The 7,749-nt window shown below is 43.2% G+C and overlaps 1 protein-coding gene and 1 pseudogene across 1 annotated transcript in view; one reads left to right on the top strand and one right to left on the bottom strand.

The window, feature by feature from the left end:
• The window catches only part of RBM17 (RNA binding motif protein 17), a 33,268-nt gene extending 29,588 nt beyond the window's left edge, over positions 1-3,680 (bottom strand). Inside the window, exon 1 of the mRNA XM_006862738.1 lies at positions 3,622-3,680. The gene's annotated coding sequence lies outside the window, so the exon portion shown is untranslated. The remainder of the gene's footprint in view (positions 1-3,621) is intronic.
• A 1,906-nt stretch (positions 3,681-5,586) lies between these two features.
• Positions 5,587-6,251, top strand: LOC102830340 (annotated as a pseudogene).
• Positions 6,252-7,749: the final 1,498 nt, after the last annotated feature.

Below are 7,749 nucleotides of genomic sequence, written 5' to 3'. Positions count from 1 at the left end.
GTATCGACTTGATGGCACCTAACAACAACAACATTGTATCTATTCCTTAAATAGTGTGTATATATTTTACTTCAGCTATTTTAAGCATTTATGAATATACTTTGCTTATTCATTCACTCTCCCTACTGCAACACTGAAATGTAACAAATGTATTAACAAGATTCCACTGAGGTCCAAACTTAATTGTATTAATTCTGGGATACTACTTTGATGACTTACTTCATGAAATTCTGGTCCCAGGTAATAAGTAATCCTTTCAAACAATTAAATATACCATAAGAAGCCAGAATCAAATGTAAACATGAAGCAAACAGCTCCTTCTTATAACTTCTTTAAAATATTTGCTCACAAATCTTTTTTTTTTTTAACAGCAACACCACCCTTCAATTAATCTTGCATATGTGTTCCATTTTAAAATAAGAAACAAAGATGGTTCTGCCAGAAGGAAGAATTATGACTTTTCCAGATTCCACCTAAGCTGGCAAAGTATTTTTTTTAAATATGTGCAACTGACAGAAAATGAACACGGAAGAGAAATCATCTTCTCAAAAGTGTCCCAACCTACTCAACTCTCAAGAGCCTCTTGGAAGCCTTTAGTGATTATGCCTAATTTGTATCCCTGAACATTCGTACTGTAGTTATAGTAACTTTTACTTGTTATACCTACTGGTTTACATGTTTCCTACTATACTACAAGCCCCTGAAAGACAGGGCTTGTTTTTGTGTTTATCCTTGCACTTCAAGCTTAGCACCATGCTTGGAGCATTTTGATCATAAGTATCCTCTAAATTTATCAGTGAATGGGCAGAAAATGTTAATGCATTTGTTTAAATCATATTCCTATTAAACAGTAAGATCTGTAGATCTGTAACTTGGATTAAGTGTTAACTGGATAAGTATGGTACCCACCATCCATCAGTTTGTCATACTTTGGTGACTTGTAGTGTTGCTATGATGCTGGAAGCTACGTCACTGGTATTTCAAATACCAGCAGGGCCACCCATGGTACACGGCAGACCTCTAGACTAAGACAGATTAGGAAAAAAACCTGCAATTTACTTGCAAAAACCAAATAATAAAAACCTTATGGATCTCAGCTATGTCATAAGGAAGGCTCAGTTGCTGGCAAAGGACATCGTGTTTGGTGGAGCAGAGGACGAGCAAAGGTGAGGGAGACCCCTGGCTAAGACAGACTGGCACAATAGCCACAACAATAGACTTGAACATGCCAGTGATTTTGAGAATGATGCAGGGCTGCAACATTTTATCTGGATGTATGTAAGGTTGGCATGACTTGAGGTAGACTTGATGACAACTAGTAAATTTTAAATTGTATTATACAATGGAAGAAACATTATTACCACCAAACAACCCAAAACGAGTCAAGGTCTAAGTTCTGAATACCCTAAAATCAGTACATCCTAAAATACCGAAGAGCTTTCTTTCTCTACTTTTCTCTTCTTCACTGAATTTAAATATCATAGAACTAGGCGAATCACAATAAAGAAACTCTCATTATCCACCCATGGATGCATGGCTTGCTCTTATTATAATTCTACATGAAGAAGGCTTGATAAGAAGAAACACTTTATTACTAAGCAGATTCATTATCATAAAATGAAATCATCCTCTTTGAGACCTAAAGGATATGGCGAGTATACACAGAAAGGGAAATATGAGAGGTGATGTGCTTTGATATCTACAAAACCAACAACATTACTATGAAAGGCATTTGCTTCATGTATAATATTCATGTTGTTGTTTTTAGTGCCATTGAGTCAATTCGGACCCATAGCACCCTGTATAGGGTTTCCAAAGAACAGCTGGTGAGCTCTGACCGCCAACCTTGCAGTTCAAACCACTTTGTAGTCTAGCGCATTAACCCACAGTGCTACACCAGGACTCCATAACATTGATAATGTCTTTTAAGAGATTGTAAAAGACATTTTCTAAATCAGGTTGACAGTTTAGTATTTCCTTTTCACAGCTTAGTATTTCCATTCATTCTCATAGACTCCATTACCAAAATACCACATGCTGGAGTGTATAAACCTGAATATCCTTCACAATTCACTACTATGAAAGGCTTAAAGGATGACTAGGCCTGTATCATCTGTATCCCTGCTAGGGAATGTTTGAAGTTAATGTCTAGAAAGTAATTTTAAAACACATCAGGTAAAAAGAAACACATTTAATAAAGTAGCAACTGGGATTGTACAATTCTCTTAAATTTCTTAGTTTTCCAAAAAGGCTATCTTTAATTATCACTACCCTCCACAACCAGAACAGCTCTTTATTGCCAACGCTGCTCCCACTTTATAATTCTATCACACAACCTACCTCTTCTACTCCAAGCACAGTCATTGCTTAAAGAACTCTAAAAACACTGTTTAACTTACTAGTTACTCTATACCCCCTAAAAATCCTTATTATTCTGTCAAAATGCCTACAACCTTTACCCAGTAAAATGTGGAAACTGAGTTGCACCCTTTAAACTCTCCACCTGTTGCAGAGCCACAGAAATCCTCACCTACCCCCTTATTTGAGCAGTGAAGAAATCTGCACTTACCTAGAATATCCCATTCTCCACACACATGCCTCGTTTTTCCAGATACAAACTTATTTTCTTCTCAAAGAACCTCCACAATCAGACCTGACAACCCTTCCAAATACTGTCCCTTAAACCTTCCTCTTGAATCTCCCCAGCAATTTCCAGATTGCATTACAGTGCTTCACTTCTCTGCTACTTTTGCACTTATTTTCTCTGCAGGGGCTCTTCCACGTCTTAGATTTCTTACAAAATAGCAAAATGAACCCCCAGCATAAACATCACCTCCTCGCTGAAGACTTTCCAGACCACAGATCATTCCATCCAGGCATACCCAGGAGGGGCAGAATCTTACTCAGGATGCATCCACAATAATACATTGGACAAAAATAGACGCTACTCAAAAGGTAATGTCGGAGTCAAGTCTTCCTGCATTTGTCCATGTAAGCTCCAATCTCTGAAAGATGCCAACACCTGGAATTTCCAGTTCCAAGAGTCTGGTGGAAATGGCTTCTCTCCTCTCCATTCCCTGAGCCCTGGGACGGTACAAGTGAGCTGGGCCACAGGTGACATACTGTTCTGCCGGTTGGGGGTTAGAGATCAATAAACTTTTTCATGGTCAACAACGTAAAGGAACGTTCTTTAGTCCAAAAGAGACTGAAATACACAAACAGGAAGGGAAGAGGAGAAAGGCAAGGAACTGGGTCACAGGAAGAAGATAAAGAAAAAGTGGCAGAGGCGCGGCGAGGGGCTGGAGAGCCAAGCGCGCGGTGGCGAGGGGCGATGAGAAACGTGGAGGAGGCCGGGGCCAGACTCCCCGGGGGCAGCCTAAGGACGAGAGCCGGAGGCAAAGGACAACCGCGGCAAAAGGGGCGAGAAGAGGAAGCGCAGGGAGAGAGGGACCCCAGAGTTGGACTAGGCGATCATCGGCAGCTGGACCGGGTCAAAACCTCCCGCTCCCTCCACGGCGAGGCCTAAAGCTGCGGCCTCATGTCCTGCTGTGTCCAGGGAAGGCGCTCCTGTCCCAGCTTCCCCGCCAGGCCGCCGTCGTGGCGGCGAAAGGGGTTACTTACCCGGTCCGCCCGGCCGACTTTCCCCATGGGCCGGAGCGGCGGCAGCGCGGAGCCTGGGGCCGAGGCGCGCAAGCTCCGTACCGAGCCCGGAAGCGCCGCGGAAAAGAGAGGTTTGGACGCACTCTGCGTAAACCTACCGACGATCGTAGTTTACGGCTGGCGCCAAGCCCTACGCCAAATTCGCAAGAGACTCCGCGGCGCGGGGGTCAGGGAGCGTGTGCTGCCGGGAGAGAGGGACCGCCTGCGCCGCGGGCGCCTCTTCCACAGTGCCCCCTGATGGTGGGAGGTCCACACTGCATGAATCCCCTACGTCTGCTCCCTTGGCGGCTCCGTCTTTGAAATGTCATAACATTTGGAGAGAGGGTGATAGTAACTTCGGGGGAGAGGGAGAGACCGTTTCTCCTGGTCCTTCGTTTTAATTCTTTGAAAAACGTTCATTTATATGTAAAAAGTGGAAAATACCATGAGCAAGATGAACCGGGAAACTGCTTAAAAAAACAAACTAGCAGTGAGCATTGAATTGATTGAATTGTAAAACTAAGAAAACAATGGATATAGAAATTAGGATTACAGCAATGAATGTTGTTGTTGTTGTAAGATCATGACTCATAGTGACCCTGTATAGGGTTTCCAATGAGCAGCTGGTGAGTCTGAACCGCTGACCTTGCATTTCAAACCGACCTTTTTTGTCCAGTGCATTATGTCATAAACCTTACAAATTAAAGCCTAACAAAAGTTGGGAGGCGAAGTGAAAGTGGGGCTTTGTGTATAATTATGATGGCTTTGACATCTGAAATTGGGAGTCAAAAATATTTCATGCTGATAGAGATATAGCGTTTCACATTCAGTGGGATGGCCATTTGAATTGTAATGTTGGCAAAAAATATTGAAAGTACCATGGACTGCCAGAACAAAAAATAAATCTGTCTTGGAAGAAGTACATTCAGAATGCTCCTTAGAAGTGAAGATGGCAAGACTTTGTGTCTCTTTCTTGGGACATGTTGTCTTGAGAGGTGAGACCCTGAAGAAGGAAGGACATGATGCTTAATAAAGTGGAGACTAGTGAAACCCCAAGACTATGGCCCTTACTCATCCCCGTGATTCAATTTTCAGCCAAAAAATAGGTACATAGGGAGATAGCACTAGTAAGGTTACACACATCATAGAAACAAAAAAGGGTAGTATTTATCCAAAGATAAAATTCAGAAGAGTGGGGAAAGAAGGAATGGGAACAGGAAATGAATGCAGGGAGGAAGATAAGTAATGTTACACTGAGAGGATCACTGAGATGAAATACATTGTATGATTAATTTCACTCAATTCACAATAAAAACATAATATATAAAAAAAACCCAAATAGTGTATGTTCTCACTTCCATTAAATGACATGAACAAATAAATATACAGAGATAAATGTTGATGAGTGGTTATCAAGGATGTGGGTGAAAAGGGGAATTCATTCTTTTGTTTTTCTTAAGTGCCATTGACTCATAGCAACCCCTGTATAGAGTCCATATACTGCAGTGCCACACCAAGCCTCTCTGGTGGTAGTGGTGGTGGTTACATGCCATGGAGTTGGTCTGACTCCTAGTGACCCTGTATAGGAGCAGAAAGCCTCAGATTTCTCCTGAGGAGCAGCTGGTCGGTTTGAACTGCTAACAGTCCAGTATTTATCCTACAGCATCACTAATAGTAGACATTGTATTTTTGATGATGGGAAAGGTATCACCAAATGAGGTTAAACTATACACAGCTTGATGAAGGTAAATGATATCACTTTACACGGGAAAAGGAGCTGTTCATAATTGCTATGGCCTATATCCTTTTGATATAACAGTAAAAATAACCTAAAACTGGCAGACACCCGCGGAGTCACTCCAGCTTCAGGACGCTCTGTGAGGTGGAGACTGCTCTCAGACAAACAATGACCTGCCTACTCATCAATGACCCCTTCCAAGGAAGACAATGAATGAGGTGAAAGAACTTCTTCGAAATGTCGAACAGACATACACAACAACAGCAGTTCACATTCATTGCTGCTCTGGAGCATGTCATAAACCTTACAAAACACCCAAGACAAGATCCGGCCCATCATCAGCGTAGGACAGGTGCAGAGCTGCAACACCACCACAAACAGGCGGATTCTGCTCATGTTCCTGGACATATGTACAGAGCTGAGCAAGCTCTGTCAGTGCTTTGAAGCCCTGCACTCTGGCACCCCAGTCACCAACAGCCTCCTAGAAAAATGCAAAACTCTTGTTAGCCAAAGCAGCGACTTAAGCAGTCTCAGAGCCAAATATCCGCATGATGTGGTGAACCACCTCAGCTGTGAAGAGGCCAGAAACTACTACGGAGGTGTGGTCAGTCTTAGCCCCATTGTTTTAGACTTAATGAAAGAATGGATCGCCCACTCAGAGAAGCTGCCTCAAAAAGTGCTGCAGCAAGTGAGTGAACCCCAGGCAAGCGACGAATGCACCATGGGAACCACCAGTCCTCACCAAGCCACAGGCACCCAGACCCCGTTAAAAACAAACACGTGTAGGCAACTTCCAAAAACCAACTTCAAATCTAGTGCAAAAGATAAAGGATGTTTAAAACCTCCCTGGAGACCGCCTGGTGAGAAACTGTAAATCAAAGTGGCCTATTGGGTATGGTAGGGAGACTTTGTTCTTTAATTTGGTTTCCACTTGGCTGATACATTTTCATCAGTACTACAGTCCTTGCCACATAGTAACCCCTATGTTGTTGTTAAGTGCTGTCGAGTCGATCCCAACCCATAGCGACCCTGTATAGGGTTTCCAAGAAGCAGCTCGTGAGATTGAACCACTGACCTTGCAGTTCAAATGATTTTGCAGTCTGATGCATTAGCCCACAGCGCCACATCAGGACTCCAGTAACCCCTACAGAGACTAGCAAATATATTGAGACTCTCTCTTTCTCTCTTGCCTTAACTTGCTTCTAACTTTTCATCATCTTCTCTTAAGAGTCAGGTTCTGTGCTGATGGAATGGCAACCCCACTTACACAAGTTGTCAGGACAGTTGATAGGGGTGTCCCAGAGGAAGGCCAGCATGGACCTTCTACCAGGACTGCCCTGGTGGTAGGCTCTAGCTGTTCAGCTCAAGTGGTCAGGCAGGGGAAGACTGCACAGCTGCTGAATCTCCTACCAGACCACCACTTTGGCAAAATGGGTGCTCCCACCTCACAGGATTATTTTAAAGATTGGCCATGCTGAAACTTCTGAAGTGTGTTTGGGTCTCTGGACCAATGTCACACAGGGATCAAACCCACCTTTCCCTCTCCTTTAGTTGGGAAGGGACACATAGAAGAGAAGTGGGAAGAATTCTGAGTTTGTGGCTCTTGTATGAGGATTATCTGGTTATCATGACATAACCAAGACCCAGACATTGTAAAAATGTGTCACTAGCTACAGAGCCTGCCCGAGATACTGTCTGACTGTTGGCTTTTCCCTTCTTCACAGGGGACGACTTAGCTTCTTTATTCTTGCTTCCTCAGGGGGAGACAATCAAGAATAAAAATTGTTTCTACCACAAAAAACAACAACAACAAAAACCTAACACTGTATATCCAGGTATATAGCTATGTAGTGGTGGTGGTGGTAGTTGTGTGCCCAGAGTCCGAGGCTGTAAATCTTTACAGGAGCAGACGGCCTCATCTTTCTCCCGTGGAGCAGCTGGTAGATTCAAACTGCTGACTTGCTGTTAGCAGCCCAATGAGTAATTCACTATGCCACCAGGTTTCATTATATAATGTATGTAGGCATATATCCGTTGGGTAGGTTCCGACCCACAGTGACACAGTATAGGGTTTCCAAGGAGCAACTGGTGAGCTTGAACCTTTGGATCAAACTAACTGTTCAGCCCAGCACATTAACTCAGCACCACACTAGGACTCTGTCTCTCAATCTCTCTCACATATCTAGATCTAGATCTAGATCTAGAAATGTGTGTGTGCTGTTAAGATAGGCCCTGCACTGCTAACCTCAAGATCGGCAGTTGAAATCCATCAGAAACCCTATACAGCATTACTATGAGTCAGAACTGACTCAAAAACACTTAACAACAACAACATACACAGGTATATGTGTATGCATTTATGTTACTGCATG

Source organism: Chrysochloris asiatica, unplaced genomic scaffold (genome assembly GCF_000296735.1).
Source record: "Chrysochloris asiatica unplaced genomic scaffold, ChrAsi1.0 scaffold00050, whole genome shotgun sequence".
Classification (NCBI taxonomy): domain Eukaryota; kingdom Metazoa; phylum Chordata; class Mammalia; order Afrosoricida; family Chrysochloridae; genus Chrysochloris; species Chrysochloris asiatica.
Note: the sequence above shows the minus strand (reverse complement) of the source record. Positions and strands in the feature narration are given on the sequence as shown.